Source organism: Hipposideros armiger, unplaced genomic scaffold (assembly GCF_001890085.2).
Source record: "Hipposideros armiger isolate ML-2016 unplaced genomic scaffold, ASM189008v1 scaffold_59, whole genome shotgun sequence".
Lineage (NCBI taxonomy): Eukaryota > Metazoa > Chordata > Mammalia > Chiroptera > Hipposideridae > Hipposideros > Hipposideros armiger.
The window spans coordinates 3,978,794-3,999,054 of record NW_017731409.1 but is presented as its reverse complement, the minus strand read 5'-3'; the positions used below and the strand labels follow the sequence as shown (position 1 = coordinate 3,999,054).

At 36.4% G+C, this 20,261-nt stretch overlaps 1 protein-coding gene across 12 annotated transcripts in view; it reads left to right on the top strand.

Moving 5' to 3' along the window:
- FUT8 (fucosyltransferase 8) overlaps positions 1–20,261 on the top strand; it is a 205,621-nt gene that overhangs the window by 19,342 nt on the left and 166,018 nt on the right. For 9 of the 12 annotated variants that reach the window (XM_019641361.1, XM_019641363.1, XM_019641369.1 and 6 more), the window contains one exon: positions 8,932–9,028. The gene's annotated coding sequence lies outside the window, so the exon portion shown is untranslated. Of the gene's footprint in view, positions 1–8,931; positions 9,029–11,713; positions 11,761–20,261 lie in introns of all 12 variants that reach the window. The other 3 variants (XM_019641368.1, XM_019641365.1, XM_019641367.1) reach the window with 2 other exon arrangements.

Sequence of the window (20,261 nt, the reverse complement as noted above, 5' to 3'; positions counted from 1 at the left end):
ATCTGGAATTATTTGTGATTAGGTTCCATGGAAAATTTGAGTACTATTCAAATGATGCATTTAAAAATCATTTTTCTGTGTTTCCTGAAATGAAATTTTGTCCAAGAGCAGGTTCTGAAGAAATGTCCTACAGGCAGCATGTCTAATGGATCAGACTTGGGAGACATACTCAGCTCTGCTATTTATGGCATGAGTGACCTTGGGCATCTTATCTGGCTTCTGTGAAGCCATTTCTTTATCAGCAAAACAGGTTTGATAATATCTCCCTTTTGTGGATGTGGTAAGAATGATCAATAATGCATGTAGAATACCTGACACAGAGTACACCTCCTCAAGTTGCAACTGCTTTTACTCCTATTTCTTACCACAACTTAGTGCTGATTACCCCAAAAAACACATCCAATGAAGCCTTAGGGTACCAGCAAAGCAGAGGAAAAAGAATTAAAAAAAAATTGAAAGCACTTAAAAGGATTTAAAAAAAAATTAGTAATCAGAAAAGAAATAAGATTTTTATTGGACTAATTTGTTCAGTATTTACTAGGCGGTATAGAGGATTATACTATTATATTTTCTGTGCTTGGGGCCTCTAACTATCTTAATTTGATCCTACCACCACCACCACCACCACCACCATGGTCATCTCTGTATCATGCCTGTGTTAAAGAAAAACCCTTTGAAATACATCTCCTTAGAGTCTTTTTAGGGTCTTAGAAATGCAATTTACTTGTTTGAGACAAGAAGATATGTGAATGAATACTAGTTGACATCATTAGTTCTGTTGAGTAAAGTGAGAATATTTGACGTCCCAAGGAATTTTATAAGTTTTTTTTTTTTTAAAGATTTTATTGGGGAATTGGGGGAGGGGAACAGCGTTGGGAATCAGGGAAGGGAAACAGACGAGTTGCTGTCCTTTTGTTCTTCAGTGTAGTTGTGGAGGACTTTGCGTCACTGGCCCATGTTGGTGTTATCATTGCGCTCTTCCTGGATGAGGCAGATCGGTTGCCGGCCTCTGGACAGCCGCTCACTGTGGCTGCTGGCCACTCACGCTGGCTGCTGGCTACTCACGGTAGCTTTTGGCAGCCCACTGCAGCAGGGGCTGCAGCCTACGCCGTCGCCGGCGACTCACGGCAGCCCAGTTCCAGGTTGAGCTGTTGTTCACCATTTTAGCTGTAGAGGGCAGTGTCACTGGCCCTCATGTGGGATCCGAACCGGGGTCCTGCTGCTCAAGAGCTGGCATCCCAAGCCAGCTCTTAACCAGCGTGCCACTTGGCCGGCCCAGATTTTTAAAAACTATAATTTCTTCATGATGATGATTCTTGTGATTCTCTGGGTGAAAAAAAGGGGCTCTATGGAAAGTAACCTCTCAGGATGATCTGATCATAAATTCCTAACGGGGCAGTTCATGGTGGGTAGTCACACCCCAGGCATATAACTTTTTAGTAAAATGTGTATCTTTGCCTTAAACAAGCCCAGTTCATTGTTTCTGTACATCTAAGTTAACACACCTTTGAAATAAACTATAGCTACCCTCAAGAGAGCAAGCACATAATCTTAACTGTTCTGTAATCCAATCCCTGCCTTGCTTTTCCCCACGTGCATGTAATTTTGTGTTCCCTCCTTAATTTCAAATGCATTAAAGAAGCTGTAAAAACTGTTATTCTGCAGAGCCTTTGAGATCTTCCTTCCCGACATATGTCATCAGTTTGGCTCAAATAAACTCTTATAAAAATTCTCTATAGATTTGGATGTTTCTTACGTCAAGAGTTCCATGGTAATTTCAGTAAAATACTTAAAACAGTAAGGAAAGAGAACCAGGGAGATTAGATCTGGGTACTAAGGAGAGAGGTTTTACCAAGCAATGGAATGGGTGTGGAGAGGAGGAGTTTAGGCTGAGTTTTTGGACCTGGGAAGTTACTTGAAAGTTTTAACTGTAACAGAATGATGGTGTGATTTTGTTTCTTTGTTTGGTTTTAAATTGCCTTTCTACCTTGGTGTTTTCTGTTAGACATGTTGGTGTCATACTTCTGTGTAGTAAGGAGGTTTCACAACTTTGAGCCAAATTATTTTGGCTCACACTTTTTGTTATTTCTCAAATGGACTTTTATTATTTTTTTTTGTAACTATATGGGGAAGAGTAAGAAATAGTCTAAGAAGTAGAATTAAAGGTCCTTCTCTTTCTGTATTTCTTCTCTCTAAGGTATTAAGTAATATATCAAAAATATTTTTTTATATTTTCGCCATTCTTTCTCTTGAGATTAAAGAAGGAAAGTTTGCATCAACACCTACCTTCATGTACCTTTTCTTGTATTTGACCTACATAGCACATTCTCTGTTTTTTGCAAGTTAACAAACCCTAGATATTTAATGGGCACTATCTCTACTTGCTGAAAGACTAATTTTCTGAGGTTCTCTTTCTTTCCCTCCCCATCCCTGCCCCCGCCTCTGATCTCTTTTCTTTACAGTTTAGCTATTGAATCCTGGACTATTGGACTTGTAGAGTTTCCCACAGCTTGGATTCTGCTTGTATATTAATGGTGTAATTCAGCATGTCTCTCTGTTCTGTATGTGTCCTGTAGATTTTTTTCGTGGGATCCAGAGGCTTGATCAGATTCAGGTGTGATTTCTTTGGCAAGACTGTAGTAGGTGTTGTGTTTATCAGGAGGCACTTGGTATCTAGATGAGTCCTTTTTTGAGTGATGTTAGGAGCCATTGATATTTAATGTCTAGATCTAGTAATTTATTGGAGGTTGCAAATTGGCGATATTCCAAATCATTTCACTTTTATTTATGACTTAGGATACTTCCATGGAATACTCTCATCTGCTATTTTGTCATCGAATAGTACATTTTATAAGGAAAGGTGGGATAAATGCTTAATTCTGTATGTACCAGTTTTCAAGATAGTGATTTTGTTCCCTAAAATCTTCTGAAGTTGTTTTAGTGTTTTTTTTAGGATTGTTATAATCTCATGAATTTAGACATGTTTAAATTTTAGTTCATTGCAATTAATATGGTTAATGAGGCTCAAATTGTCCCCTCTTTGACCAGTGGGAGCCTCTTTAAGGGGTTGCTGAATCTTTACATGACCCTAGTAGTCTTTGATAGCTTTCTTGCTAATGGTATGATAAGTTGTTCCAGGCTTGTTTAAAATTTTGTGCTGATTCTGTGGAATCAGCCATTTCTCCAAAAATCCCTGGCAATGGAGATTATTATATAATAGAGTTAATATTGTTGAGGAGAACCTCAACTAAGAGCCACCAGTAAAAACAACTTCATTTAGGCTTAAAACAGTAGCTGGGATGTAATAGGAACTCAAGAAATATTTGTTGAATTGCTGTTAGGATATGAATATCTAGGTTAAGGTTTTTGATTTTGTACCTCTTTTCTTCCCTCACAGTGCCTGGCTGCTAGGTGCTCAGTAAATGTAGTGAGGTGAATAAGATCATAGTCTTTGTGTGACCTTGAAGAGAGAAGTTACTTTACTAAACTTCTATTTCTCTATCTGTAAAATGGGTTAATAACTAGGGTTGTTATTATGAGGTTTAAGTGAAATAATTTAACTATTTAATAATTAACAGTGGCTGGTACATGTTAGATGCTTAATAGAACATAGCTACAGTTATTATTACTGTTGTTATTGGGTTTATATATTTTCTTCAACTAATTATCCAATTATGTTTTATTTAATATCAATGTAAAACCAAATACATGGAATATATGTACTAATTGGTGGGTGTAAGCAGCCCAACAGCAGTCTGGGTAACAAAAATGAACTAATTTGGCATTATAACTTTCCTTTTGCAAATGAATATAGACAATATGTAGTTGCATGTATTAATAATTTGAACCATAATGTTTGCCAAATTGACTATTAAGCATTATATTTATAGTTCTATGCTCCTCAAGTAGAAGTAGACAAAAAGTAAAGATGTGTTTTCTACAGTACACCAAATTAACTTGTAATACAGTTAGTCTTTGATTTACAAACACTCTAGATTTAAATACTCTGCAGAATAGAAATTGCCTGGGAAATGAGTGATCCCTGTGTAGAGGAATGCTTTCTCTTATGTGATCAGATTTTCCAGCAAGCAGTATTAATTAATCTTATCTTTGACCTCAGATTCTGCTGTTGAATACCTCTCTGAAGTGCTGCTATGGGTGTCAGGGACGTCTCTTCTCTCACTGGCAAACAGGGAGGCACATGAATTTCTGAGATCACAATTTGGAACTCAGAATCTTAATACACCCTCAACTACCACCCCCCTTCCCCCCCTCCCCCATGTACCATATTTGTCCATGTATAAGACACACCCTTTTTTGAAAAATTTGGGGTCTAAAAACTGTGTGTCTTATACAGTGCTTGTATTAGCACAAAAACAATCGTGAAAAGAGCGGGAAATGCAAGTAAAAAAAAAACTACAACCACTGTATAAGACACACCCGGTTTTTAGACCCCAAATTTTTTGAAATAGGGTGCATCTTATACATGGGGAAATATTTCCCTGTATTTATAAATGGTAGGTAGATATAGTTGATGAATTACTATTTAAATGTGGGCTGGCCTGAGAGTAGAATTACCATTTTTAGCACTGTTTTCATGTAAAAGGAAAGTGCATTCCAGGTTCTGAATAGGTTTTGGAAGAACAGCCTGTTCATTCATGGTGACCTGCCTATTTTTATGTATGAGGACTTCATTGCTTGTCAGATGCTAAGTGTGAAATGTTTGGTACATTCACCAGCTTATAATCATCTGGGATTATATATTTGAGTTTAGGTTAAGCCATGTACTGTAGGTAGTTTTTTGTGTAATTGAGACTTGATAGCATTACTGATATTTTGTTAACAAATGATTAAAAATGGTGACATTTTTAATCTAAGTTGGTAGAGTAGAAAAATAACTACGGTTTTGGAGTCAGATTTGAGTTCAGATTCTAGCCCCACCATTTATTAACTGAATTTGTTTCCTCAACTATAAAATGGAGATGATAATTTCAGAGTGGTTATGAGATTTTACATGATTTAACAGCAGCCCATTTAAAGTGCTTAGTCAAGGTACTTGGTACACATTAAACACTGTAGCATACCATTAGATCCTTAATTCCTTGTAGTTAATTCTTTAGCAACTTGACATACATAAAAGTGAGAATTTTACTGAGCTACAGCGTAGAATTATGTTTTAAAAGGCATAGGAGTAAATAGGTGTGATAATATATTTTTATATCTCTTTGGTCATGTTAATTAAGGATGGCTTATTTTAATTTTTTACATTTTTATAATGCTCATAAAAAACATTTAACTACTTATATTAATGAAAGCTCAGTAAAAACAGTGAATGAAATAATGTGCTGTTTATTCTCAAATTATTTTATACAGCAATGTTTGCTTTGGCAAGAAGTCTTATTTTGTGGAGTTATTGGCTGAATTTTTATTTTATGTTATGAAATAGTAAACTTTTGAAATGCATATATACTTCTAAAATTCAAATATAGTTTATCAATGGCCAATACTGACCTATGAGGCGTCATGAAAGTGAAGTAGAAACCTTAGAATGTAAATGAATATGATAGTTGTTGTTTTATGAACCTGATGACATAAATATAAAAATGTACCTAATGTAATATGTTTATAGTCCAGCTTCAGGTTAATAAGCTAAGCACAATTAAACAAAAGAAAATAATGTTACTGGCCTTGAACATTGAAAATGGTTTGTGAGAATGGCTTGTCTCAGTTAACAAATGTTTCATTTCCATACTATTTGGCTAGGCCATAGTAAATATGAGACAACTAGAGAAAATTTGTTGATGGGCATTATATACTTAAAATATCTAGCTAGCTTTGTGGAAGGTAGAGTTAGGAGGTTATTCACTCTTCCCCGACTTTTCTCCTCTTATTTACCCTTGTCCTCACTTCTCATCCTGCTCTTGTCTTTTCCCTGTCATCCCCCCCCCCCTTCTCCCTTATTCTTTTCCCCATTTTCCTTTTCTCCAATTGTCTCTACTGAGATTTTTATTAAACCTATGAAACATTTCAAACATATTAAAAAGTACAGTAAACCATATAGCAGACATTATTCACTACTGAAATTAAGCAAATGTTCTTTTTAGCAGTATTTAGTTTAGCGCTTTTTTTTTTTTTAAGATTTTATTGGGGAATTGAGGAAGGGAACAGTGTTGGAGAATCGGGGAAGGGGAACATTGTGTTTTTCCAGGACCCACCAGCTCCAAGTCAAGTTGTTGTCCTTCAGTCTTAGTTGTGGAGGGCACAGCTCAGCTCCAAGTCCAGTTGCCACTTTCAATCTAGTTGTAGGGTATGGGGGAGCCCACCATCCCATGTGGGAATCGAACCTGCAACCTTGTTGCTAAGAGCTCGTGCTGTTAACCAATTGCGTCACCCGGCCAGTCCTCTTATTTTTTTCTAAAGGGCACGCAGAAGAGCAGGGATTCTCGACTTTTGTCATAAAGTTGTTTCTTTTGCCTGGCTTTATGGAATTTCACCCTGAGTGTATACAAATTAATATTAAGTCAAAGACTCAAGTGGACCCCATGTAGATGCCTGGAGCATTTTTGTGCATAACTTTCTTCTCTTTGGTACATTATCCAGTAATTCCTGCCACCTGTACCTTTCTGAACCCTGATCTTTGTCTTTTCAAGTTAGTGAGACTGCTGTGCTCTGCTTTGAATCTCCCTGCTTGCAGTGGTGTCTAGAACCTGTCTCTTGGCAGAAAGTCAAGATACGCATAGGACTTATCTATCTTGTTTTCTTTTCCCAAGGAACGCAGATCTACACCAATTGTTGTTCAGTGTCTAGAAACAGTTGTGCTATGTATTTTGTCTATAGTTTTGCGGTTGTATACTGTCTGAGGGTAAATCTGGTACCAGTTACTCCATAATGACTTGAAGCATAAATGTCATACTACTGGATCATCGTGGGAAGGAAGGAGGTTGGTAAAGACTTCTGGATGGCAGCTGGTGTGAGCTGCTGTGAGCCACTGTTAGCGGCCCTCCAATGGCCGGTGAGTGACTGCCACCTGGGGAGAGCGCAATGATCACAATATGGGCCAGTGAAGTGACGTCCTCCACAACTAGACTGAAGAACAAAAGGACAGCAACTTGTCTGTTCCCCTTCCCTGATCCCCCACACTGTTGTTCCCACCCCCAATTCCCCAATAAAATCTTAAAAAAAAAAAAAGACTTCTGGATGAAGTTACAGGAAGGAATCAAAATAAGCCTTGGCTGACTTTATATTTAATGGCCACTTAGGAATTGAATGGTAAAGGACCCTGGGAGTAGTTGACTTGGCAGTGATTTGTCTGTTTAACTAGATCTATCAGATGAGATAATGTAAATAGTAAACTACTATACAAATTTGCTTATTCTGATTTAGAGTAATTTATTGAATGTTCTTATAGACTGTCCTGTCTTATTGATTTTTGGCCTTTGGAATTAAAATGAAAATAGATGGATTGTGGTGCAGGAGTTGGAGTTGGTGATGATGCTTATATATTATTTCTAATCAGCAAAAATTGGTTACTAGGCTTTGATGTCATTGGAGAAAGACGACTTCTCACAATTAATAATCTCATTCTGGGAATAATCTCATATTTTAAGAACAGTAAAGTAACTGGCAGAAAGACATTTCCATAGAATGTGTTGTGTCTCTATATCATTCTTGGGTTTTGTATTCAGTGACTTGCGTATACATACTCAGTGAACGTTTGATGTGTGACTTGCACATACTTAGTGAACACTGATGTGTGAATCTTTATTAAGACCATTTCACTTGTCAGTCAATCATAATGATTACTTTCTGTGTGTCAAAAATGGTCTCAGATGATGGAGAGGCAGCAACAAAAGGAGATAGGATCCCTAATCAGAAGACTAAATGAGATAGCACACATATAAGGCAGTAAAGGATTCTAGCAAGGATTAATGGAGTACAGAATGATTATATCAGCTCCTAGGGAGGAATGGAGGGGCTGGATTTTGAGAAAGTTGACAGATATGCATTGATTGACAAAGAGGATAAGGGAGAGAAAAGTCCCTGTGCTAAAAAGAAGGGATAGTGTGTTGTAGAGTGACAGCTGAGAATGACAGAATTGTTCTGTGGAAAGCAAATTAAATTGACTTGAATGGAAGTTTGTGGAGAAGATAGTCAGAAGTTAGGTGGTACAGCTAATTGGGGTGAGGGAGATAGGGAAGATTTTGAGTGTTAATGTAAAAAGAGAGACATTTCAAATTGCCCTATAGGTTAACGAGTAGACAAAATTAAAGAATTTTGTGTTCACAAAGCAATTTTATAGGTGCTGACTTATTTTAAGATGAACTCTGAAGCAAATTAAGGCAGTTACTGTATTTGAATATTACTGTATTTGAGTGTAATCTGCAAAATGAAAACCCATTCCTTATTGAGATTTGAAAAGCACTGTTTGTATAAGTGAATTTACAAACATTTTACATGTCATTACTGGCTACATAAGGGATTTTTTTTTAAAGGTTTTTATTGGGGAAGGGGAACAGCCAAGTTGTCCTTCAACCTTAGTTGTGGAGGGCGCAGCTAGCTTAGCTCCACGTCCAGTCACTATCCGACTGCCCCACGGCAGCTCCGGCTGCTCAACTCAAGGTGCTGTGTTCAATCTTAGTTGCGGGTGGGCGTAGCCCACCATCCCACGCAGTAGTCAAACTGGCAAGCTTGTTGTTAGGAGCATGTGCTCTCACCAGCTGAGCCATCCTGCCACCTGTTGGCAGCTCAGTGGCAGCTCAGGCGCAGCTCATTGGCCCATGTGGGAATTGAACCGGCGACCCTGTTGCTTAGAGCTCGTGCTCTTAAGCAACTGAGCTACTTGGCTGGCCCAAAAGGGATTTTTTAAAAGTATAATAATACTAACTGAAATTTGAGTAGGGCTGAATTTCATCTATCTTTCTTTTATTTCAGGTTGCTGCTTTGCTAAGAGAGTACCCATGACTCTGATGATGTTTTCATTCAAGATAAAGTGCCCTATTGACTTTATTCATTAACTGAACAAATTCAGGTTAGTACATTTTGTGGGCAGCACTTACCTGTTCCAATTATATGTTAATATTTTGAGAAATGAATAATTTTGTGTTTGAAGCTACATATGTATATATTAGTGAAGTAGAAAGGCCAAGTCATTCTAAACTATTAAATTGTGTATTAGTTAACATTTTCTGATTACCTACTATGTACAACATGCAATGCATAAGATGAAAAGTGTTTTACTTCCTGTTTAATAGTTTTGTATCTTACAGTAAAGGGCTGGGTAAAACAAATTGTGGCTGAATATGGTACTTTTGGCATCGTTGTGTGGTATATCCGGTGCTGAAAATATCTTGAAATTTTTTACAGTAGCTGACTTTCTAAGGTTTCATTCTTGTCCAGATTTCAGTTATACATTAAAATTTTTATTTATTTGTTTTTAGTGTTCAGTCTGTGAGTTTTGATAAATGTATATTCATCACCATAATCTTCTAAATTCACTGATGTTGCCTCTTTATAGTCAACCCCTGCCTCCACTCAATGCCTAGCAATCACTGATGTGTTTTTTTGTCCCTATAGTTTACCTTTTCCAATGTCCTTTAAATGGAATCATTTAGTATGTAGCTTTAAAAATCTGGCTTCTTTCACTTGGAATCATGCATTTGGATTCATCCATGTTTTGCATGACAGGAATCCTTTTTTTTTTTTTTTAATTGCTCAGTAGTGTTTTGTAGGATATACTCCAGTTGGTTGATCCATTCATCAGATGATGGGCATTGGGGAGTTTCTAGTTTTTTGTGATTATTGCAGTCATACTTATTTTTCTTTTTATTGTGATAAAATACATATAACATAAAATTTACCATTTAAGGTTCTGATTTCTCATCTGTAGAACGAACATAGGGATATTTATCCTGAGGGCTGTAATGAGGATTAAATAGAGTAAATTACATAAAAGTAGCATTGGAGTTAGGCATTTAATAAATGTTCGTCTTTGTTTTTATCATTTTTTTAAATGACCAGTGGAAACTTTACTTTCCTATTGCCTAGTTCCCTAGTGAGTCTATATGGACACAGAAGTAGGGCCCAAAGTTACTTGGATCCCATCAAGAAAATAAAAATGAAGCAAATTCCTGCTGTGTTGACCTCCTGGAACTTTTCATAGTTTGAAAGAAAATTAACCAGGCCATTGTAAGCATAAGACTATTAGAAAATGCTGGGAATAAAAAGGTTCTGAAGGAGAGTTTTAACTTGGGGGAGGATGGTAGAATTTTTATAGGTCTGTAGCAGGACAGGTCAGGCATAGTTCAGCTAGTTTGGGGAATAGTTGCTCAATGATGGTTGCCAGAGAATTGGTCTTACAGATTAGCAGCCATTGGGCAATTTGGATTTTATCAAGAGGGTTGGGGAAAAGCAGCTTTGGGGAGCAAGAACATGAGAAGTCCAACATAAAATTCTCAGGTATTTAGTATCTTCACAGTAGATTTTTCTATCATTGGCTCTTGCAGTCTTCTCCCAACCACCTCCCCAACCTTCCCCCAAGTAGAAAGGCCCTTTATCCTGGTCATGATTTTAGAATGCTTCTAGCTCTTGATCTCAGAAGGCAATATCTTTGTGAAACTTCAAAGAGCAAGGAAATACATATTTTGTAGTGCTGGAAAGTTCTCTCAGTTTTTGCTCCCTGCCTTTTGTGCGTTGTGGTTTGGGTCCTGTTATATAGGTGCTCTGCAGTAGAGGAAACAGTAATGTATGATAATGAAAAGCTTCAAAGGAGACATATGGCTGGAAGGGAGATTCGAGTAGGATTTTGCAGCAGCTATTTTAGTTGATGACACGTCTTCAACTTAAATTGCAATTGACTTTTTAAATTTTGCCTTATCCTTCTGTGGTGATTATAGAAGTCAAATGAGATCATTTTTGATAGCTGGTTTGCAAGCTTTTGTATGTGCAGCCAACCTTTCAAAGTCTACCTGTGCTTTTCAGAGAGTTCAGTTTGTGACTGAATGGATCAGCTTAGCTATTCTCTTGTATCTTTTTAATGAATTACTGGTTTTTATCAGCTGATGCTTAACACCCTTTATTCTTGAGTTTGGTGATTTCTTTGCCTTGATGAGGTACTTTTTGATTACTGGTGGATCCAATCTTTTGTAAATAAAATCTATGCTTTGAAATTAAATGATCCTTGTCCTCTTTGAATATATAAATCCTCTTATTATCTGCTAGTTTATCTCTTGCTTTGTGATTCCCCCTGTTACTCTTATAATGCTTGCTTAGCTTTTAATTTAAATACAGTTAGCATACATGGAAGACATTGGCCTATGCAGACATTAGGAAAATATGAATATTTGGCGACCATATTTAGGATTATTGGGGCATTTCGTCCCAACTTTTCAGAATATAGAAAAAGAGGTGAGTTTCTTATTCTATCCTAATCAAGCTCACCATAGGCCTTGTACTTTTCAAATCAGCTTGAATGGAAAAAGATACATAAAGAATAGTATATCTGCTATTTCTACTTGTATATACTTATCATAACTGTGGAAAATATATTTGATTTACTGTGAGGCTCTCAGGGTAAATGGGTCAGATGTAATCAATATTTTAGTATTGTTATGTATAATTAAGTACTTTTCTATAAACTATGAGAAAGTTATGTTTTTCTGTTCTGCAGATTATCACAAAAATTTCAATAACAAAGCTTTCTCTTTTTGATATTCAGAGGAAATTAAAGAACAGATTTACCTACAACTAAAGAGTAAGTCACTGGTGAGATCCTATTCTTTGTAATATGAGTGTATTACTTTGCTCCTTAAACCTTGTTCACCTCCACTTGTAGCATTTGTTAATATGAAGCGCATGTTACTATCGTAGCTTTCTTTAATTTTCTGGGAAGTATCTTTTTTAGTCTCAATATCTATAAATCTTGGGAACTGTGAAAGGCTTCTTTATCCTTTTTTATATCTTTTCAAGAAAGTAGTGTCTTTATGTACTCTTGATGTTTTTGTAGAAATCCCTGCTACCCACAGATATAAAAACATGTAGTGTAAAATCTCAGCTGTTTAGGACATTTTTAAAAATTAACAAATCAATTTTTTAAAAAGTTCCTTTGATAAGTGATTTTTTTACCCCTTTTTCAGCTTTATTGATGTATAATTTACAAATAAAATTGTAAGATCATTAAAGTGTACATTGTGGTGACTTGATATATGTATACATTGTGAAAGGACTCCTACCATCTAGATAATTAACATTATTCATCACCTTACCTATTTATCTTTTTGTGTGTGTGTGAGAACATTTAAGTTCTAAGCAAATCTTAAATACATATACAGTGTTATCAGCTATAGTACCCATGTTTCGCATTAGATCCTCAGATTTTATTCACGTTAAGCTGAGAATGTTGTTCCCTTTAACCAACCTTTTCCTGTGTCCCCCACCACCTACTCCCTGGCCACCACTTTTCTACTTTCTATGGATTTGACTTTTTTTTTTTTTTTAGATTCTACATATAAGTAATATTATGTAGTATTTGTCTTTCTCTGTCTGGCTTATTTCACTTAGTATAATGCCCTCAAGTTCCATCCATGTTGTTGCAAATGGCAGGAGTTTCATCTTTCTTATGTCTGAACAATAGTCCATTCTCTCTTTCATCATATTTTCTTTATTCATCTGTTGATGGACACTTAGATTGTTTCCATATCTTGGCTATTGTGAATAATGCTGCAGTGAACATAGAAGTGTAGATTTCTCTTTTTGATATTTTGTTTTTAGTGTACATAAATACAACTGATGTTTTGTATATTGATTTTTTTTGTATCATGTAACTTCAGTGAATTTGTTGATTAGTTCTAACAGTTTTTTTGTGGAGTCTTTAGGATTTTCTACATCTATTATGTCATCTGCAAATAGATTTTTTTTTCTTTTCTGATTTTTATACCTTTTATTTCTTTTTTCTTGCCTAATTGCCCTGGCTAGGACTTGCAATGCTGTGTTGAAAAGAAGTGGTGAGAGTGGACATCCTTGTCTTCTTATTCCTGACCTTAGAGGAAAAGCTTACAGCTTTCCCCTGCTGAGTATGATGTTAGCCGTGGCTTGTCATATATGCTCTTTATTATGTTGAGGTACATTCCCTTTATACACACTCTGTTGCGAGTTTTTCTTTTATCATGAACGTATATTGAATTTTGTCAAATGGTTTCTGCATCTTTTGAGATGATCATATGATTTTTATCCTTTATTTTGTATGTGGTGTAACACATTGATTTACATATGTTGAACCATCCTTGCATCCCTAGAATAAACCCCACTTGGTTATGGTGGGATTTGTATTGTTGAATAATATTTGCTAATATTTTGTTGAGGATTTTTGCATCTATGTTCCTTGGGGATATTGACCTTTAATTTTCTTTCCTTTTAGTTTCCTGATTTGGTTTTGGTAGCAGGGTAATGCTGGCTTCATAAAATGAATTTGAAAGTGTTCCAGCTTTTTCCATTTTTTGAAAGAGCTTGAGAAGGATTAGTATCAGTTCTTTAAATGTTTGGTAGAATCCACGGGTGAAGCTGTCTGGTCCTAGACTTTTCTTTGTTAGCAGGTTTTGATTACTAATTTAATCTCCTTACTAGTAATCAATCTGTTCAGATTTTTTTATTTCTTCATGATTTAGTCTTGGTAGGTTGTATTTATTTATTTATTTTTAGGGATTTGTCCATTTCTTCTAGGTTGTTCAATTTTGTTGGTGTACAATTGTTCATAGTAGTGTCTTAGGATACTTTGTATTTGTGTGGTATCAGTTGTAGTGTCTTCTTTTTCGTTTTTATTTTTGAGTCCTCTTTTTTTTTTTTTTGGTTAATTAGCTAAAAGTGTGTTTGTTTTGCTTATCTTTTCAAAAAACCAGCTTTTAGCTTCAGTTAGTTTTTCTATTGTCTTTTTATTTTCTAGTTTATTTCCACTCTGATCTTTGGGCTTTTTATTGTTGTTGTTATTGTTGTTGGTTTTTTCTTCTAACTTTGGGCTTTGTTTGTTCTTTTTATATTTCATTGAGGTATAAAGTAAGGTTATTTATTTGAGCTCTTTTTTCTTAATGTGTGCATTGATTGCTACAAACTTCCCTTTTAGAACTGCTTTTGCATAGCATAAGTATTGGTGCATTTTATTTCCATTTTCTTTTTTTTTAAAGATTTTTATTGGGGAATTGGGGGGATGGGAACAGTGCTGGGGAATTGGGGGAAGGGGAACAGACAAGTTGCTGTCGTTTTGTTCTTAAATCTAGTTGTGGAGGACGTTGCTTCACTGGCTCAAGTTGGCACCATCATTGCGCTCTTCCCTGGCGAGGCACATCAGTCGCCGGCTTCTGGACGGCTGCTCACTGCGGCTGCTGGCCGCTCACGCTGGCTGCTGGCTACACACGGTAGCCCATGGCAACCCACTGCCACAGGGGCTGCAGCCTACCCCGTCACCGGCGACTCACGGCAGCCCAGCTCCAGGTTGAGCTGTTGTTCAGCATCTTAGCTGTGGAGGGCAGTGTCACTGGCCCTCATATGTGGGATCCTAACCGGGGCCCTCTGGCGTCCCAAGCCAGTTCTTAACCATCACGCCACTCGGCCGGCCCTCCATTTTCTTTTGTGTAAATATATTTTTTTATTTCTTTCTTGACCTATTGGTTGTTAGAAGCGTGGTCTTGAATCTCCACATATTTGTGAATTTTCCTATATTCTTGTAATTAATTTCTAATTTTATATCATTGTGGTCAGAAAAGATGCTCGATATGATTTCAGCTTTCTTCAATTTAATAGGACTTGTTTTGTGGTCTGTTGTATGACCTGTTCTGGAGAATGTTTCACATGTTCTTGAGGAGAATGTATTTTGCTGTAGACATTTTAAAGGGAAAGGCTGGGTTCTGGATGTTTCTGTCGGGTCCCTCTGCACTGAGTCCTGGGGGTTAGCCACTTAAGAACTGTTTCTTTGATTGCTCTGGTCTTGTGAGACCTGTGAAAGCAAGCCCTAGTTGCTACCAGAACCAGGCAATCAAGGGGTGCTCCCTCAGGTGGCAGTAGCCTCTTTCAGAGAAACACAGGGGGATAGGCATTTCTGTCTGTTACCTCTGAGCCGAACCCTGGTGTTATAGCCATAGTGAGTCCTTCTTTGTGTGGGTCTCCTAGATGTAAGCCCCATTGGCTTTTAGAGTTAGGTGTTTTAGAGGGCGCATTTCCTACATGGAAGTTTTAAAAGTTCCAACTAGATGTTGGGTCCAAACCCTTTATTCTTTAGGGAGAAGCTAGTAGTTGTGAATTTTCCCCCAATTCTATGTTGCTGTGTTGGGAGTGGGGCTTATGGCGAGAGTGGGTTTTAGCCTTTCCTTCCTATTTGATGTAGGTTCTTTTCTTGTTCACCCCATGGTAGTAATCGCTCAGCCTGTTTCTGGATTTCTTTCAGAGGGACTTGTTTTGTGTTTAGCTGTAATTCAGTGAGACTGTGGAAGGAGGTGAGTTCAGGAGCTCTTGAGTCGCCATTTTGGGCCAGAATTAGATTTGTGATTTTTAAGTAATTGTCCTTTTTAATGAATAATTCAGGGAATTAACTGAGATGCCTATCATAACACAAAGTTGATATAAAATATAACACAAAAATTAGTCTTTTTTTTTTTTTTTTTAAGATTTTATTGGGGAATTGGGGAAGGGGCCAGCCAAGTTGTTGTTCTTTAATCTTTGTTGTGGAGGGCACCAGTCACCACCTGCCTTCCTGTCGGCAGCTCATGGCCTCTAAGATCAAGGTGCTGTGTTCAGTCTTAGTTGCGGGATGGTCATAGCCACCATCTCATGCGGAAGTTGATCCAGCAACCTTGTTGTTACGAGCACACGCTGTATCCACTGAGCCATCTGGGCGGCAGCTCAGCTCAAGGTGCCGAGTTCAGTCTTAGTTGCGGGTGGGGGTAGCCACCATCGAACAGGCAATCTTGTTGTTACACCAGCTGAACCATCCTGCCACCTGTTGGCAGCTCAGCGACAGGTCAGGCGCAGCGCCACTGGCCCATGTGGGAATCCAACCGGTGGCCCTGTTGCTCAGAAGTCGCGCTCTTAAGCCAACTCTTTACCAACTGAGCCACTCGGCTGGCCAAAAGATGAGTCTTAAAATATGTGTATACCTTCATTTGTGTTGGTGCATGATGTACAGTTTTTTTTTGTTGTTGTTGTTTGTTTGTTTTTTGTAACTACACTATTTGGGATTATATTTGGAATGATATCAAAAGGATTCTATGTCTTGTTTATTGGCATCAGACATATATGTAATTGGGATCATAGACTTGTTTCATAGTTACATAAAATAGATGGCAAGGTGAGGGAGAAGATATGTAAAATGTGAGGTTCTGCAGTAATAGCAAAGGAGAAAAATGCAATATTCTTTCTAATGTACTTTTTTAATGTTAAAAAAAAATTAAGAACTCCAAAACCGAAGAAAGTTGAGAATGCTTCTTGCATTTATATAAGAATTCTTATTTAGTTGTTATTATAATTAAAACAATAGAATATTAATAAATTATTAATTAATTTTAAATATCTTTTAACTAAGATGTCCTCCTATCAAATTCTTCAGTTCACAAAAATGTATTCTTGTATTCCAAAAATAGGTTCAGAACAGCTGTAATTACAGCTGCAGATTTAGTAAAAATAGGGGTTTTTAACGACTCTTCACTACCCTTTTGCATCTCTTTCCCTCACCCCAAATAACCCAAATTAAAGGTTTTGGTAAGCTCAGGATTTCCGAAACTGGAGTGCCATATGTTTTTATTGTATGCAGATGTGATGATTATATGTGACTCTTTATTAAAGTTCCCAAACACTTTTAGTTCTCTTACTATGTTCACAGTTAAATGATTTTTGTCAGCTTGTTTCTGCATTGAATTTTATAGATATGTGTATATTCCAAACACAGTTTAGTGATTTTTATCAAGGCCCATGCATCTGCTTAAACTAATTAGAGGGATAATAGTTTTTCAATCTAAATTTGATCTAATGTTGATGTTGTTACAAGTTGACTGGAAATATCTGCAAAACTTTACATCTATGTTAAAAAAACAACATTTCTTTATATTTTACTCTAATAAGAAATTTGTCTAAAAACAAATTTGGTAAAAATATTTGGAGCAAGTTCTATTATAATAAATCAGAAATTAAATACACATCCATGTTAGTGCTCCCTTCACTCTCCTTTCCTGTAGCTTTATGATCCAGGGATGTGGATGCCATTCTAAAGTTTGGTTTTCAGTTCATCTGTCAGGGATTGGCTATAAGGGTTATGGAAAATTGTTACTAAGAGCAAGGTTTGGGACCAGTTTCCCTGTCCCAATTAATTACCATCTCTTTTGCAGATGCTAGTTATGCTGGATATCAGTCAGGGGCTATAATAACATAACTTGGATTCTAACCAGAATTTTACAGTGTTATCTTTTCAGAATTTGGTTCAGAATAGTAGTGATTTGCTGTTCAGTCACACATAAAGAAATTGAAAGAGTCTTTTGCCAAAGCTAAAAATGTAAGACTTTCAGGTAGAAAAGCAAATGAAACATGCCTGTGTGTGCATAGCACCATGTTCAAAGCATAAGGATACAAAGATGTATGGTTCTTTCCTTCAAGTTACAGTGGGTACAAAAGGTGCAAATATATACATTAAAATCATAAGTCAAGTTTTAGAGGGTAAACAAACTTGGATTTAAATCCCCAGATTCAGGAATTCTTTAGATCTTAAGGAAATTCAAAAGATCTAGACCAACTTCCTTATTACTACACACGAGAAAACTCATTTCAGAGAGGTTGAGTGAATTACCTTAAGTCATTGATTAAATAGGAGATTCATAGGAGGTTATAAATATGATTCGGGAGTGACAGATAATAGGTAGCAAGTTAACTTTGCTTTTATAATCTTGGATGTCAGTTAATGTTGATTGACTGATCATTGTAGGGACTTACAGAGAAAGTGCTGGTTCTTTTCTCATGAGTCTGTTGGGAATATCAGCAGAATGTGGACTTATATAGTAGGTTATTTTTAGACAAGGTAAAATTGAACAAAAGCCATCTCAGAATACTGGTTAATTCAAATGAATAATAAAACATTCATTAAGACAGAATAATGAAACTATATTAACAAAATTGCATAACTTTTAAAACATAGATTGGCTTATAGGTATGAGGGAAGATAGCAAGTAAAATTTCAGATGGAGTATAATTTTGATGATGAAGGTATAACTAATTATTTGACAATACAGGAAGAAACAACAGAAAGAAACCTTTTGGAAGGGAAGTAAAACTTTGAGATTTTAATAAGATAGCAAAAAGTGAAATGTGACAAGCAATTTAATTTTATTTAGGGACTGCCATACATTTATGTCATCATCAGAACTGGTCACTGTCTTTGATCTTCTTCCTTCCCCTACCAGTTCTCTCTGAGAAAGGCTCTAGTATGATGTGGTGCAGTGCAGTTTTCTGGCTTTGTCAGTTATGGTCTAGGACTAAAAGTTTGCCCATTAAGACACACAAAAGTGAATAATTTTGAATTAGTTACTAAGACTTCTGAGCTTCAATTACCTCACAAAACATGAGATCATGTCTCTGACGTGCCTGTAGGATTGTTGGGACAATCAAATGAAATCACATGAAAGTGTTTTAAAAATTGAAGACTTCACAAAGGTAAATAATATTATTTTTATAGCTATAGATTCAATCGAGCATGACAAATATTTGAGTATCCAGTATATCAGAATTAGGGTTGTAGACTTGAATTCAGGAATATATAGTCCTTGACTTTAAGATACTTTTTGTCTAATTTGGGGAAGAAGGAAACAAAATATATAGTGCATCTATAATAATATGACAATATGAAAGGGATAATGAGAGGTTCAGCTGACTTAGATTTTGGCTTCAGTTAAAAAGCTACCCACTTAAATCTAAGTCCATGAGACTTGGTATGCCAGAAGTGACAAAGTGAACATTTTGACCTTTTCATATATGTTTTCTGCTTTTTGAGCTTTTAGGTAAGAGTGGACAGATTTTTCTCCCCAAAAGGGTTTATTATTAAAGTATAGTTGGCATACAATACTATATTAGTTTCAGGTGTGAATGGACATATTTTTAACTTGGGTTGCCATGTAGTGAAAGTCTAAATAAACTAGGGCTTTCCAATAGCTCTATTTGGGAGCTTGTTGACTTTTTAGGTGTATAGTAATTGGGTCAGTAGCTGAGTCAAAGTGCCACAAAGAATGTATAGTTTTTAGACTTGTTGAGTATTGTCAGTGGTATAGCTTCCAGATTTTAACATCTGAGTTAGCTGCCTTAACAAGGGCATAGAGGATTAAAGGGTAACTTTAAGTACATTTACTCCAACCCCCTTGAAGATACAGGATCCCAGAATTAGCTTGACTATTTCTCATAGTGAGGAATCTTTCTATTATGTGATATAGTAAACTTTCTTATGGGCACTTATGTTTGGTGTTTTTTGGTTTTGTCAGCCCCAAATGACCCTCCTCTTCCCATCTGTTGTTCTGTTTTCTTTACATTTTTTTGAACATGCTACAGGCTTGATTGAGGAGATAACCTGTTGATTGAGCAGCCAGGAATACAAAGAGGAGAATGATAGGCTCAGGGAGCAGGATAGAAAAGGAAATGATGATAACAATAATAGCTAATACTTATTAGCACTGAAGTCCCAGGTAATGTTCTAAATGCTTTTCTTATATTATCTCACAACAACCTATAGTATTGATATTTTAATATAAATATTAATTAAATGAAACATTAATGTTAAATGATAACTTATAGTATTTAACTTTGTTACAGACTAGGGAACTGAGCTATAGTGCTTTGCACTCTGGGAGGCAGGGTTCTTGCTAAGGCTGTTTGATTCTAGAGACCAAACCCTTAACACTACCACATATTGCTTCTTCGTGATAACCTGGAGACCCCTTTGGGAAGAATTCTCTGCTTTTCTTTCTCTAAGTGTGATAGCTGTTAGAGATACATAAGATGATTATTTAAGGCCAGTAACTTGAGTGGGGTAGGGGAAGTGGAGGGTGTGAAGTATTACAGAATATGTTTGACAGTTTAGAATTGAATGAAGGTATCAGAAAGGAAGGAAACGGAATATAATTTACTTTGTAAATTGGAGGAAAGGGAATTTTGATTAGGCTATTGTAATGACTAGATTTTGTGATGCCATAAGCATGAAAGCTTGATGTATGAATAGTAAGAGCTTATGATCACGAGTTTATAGCCTGGCA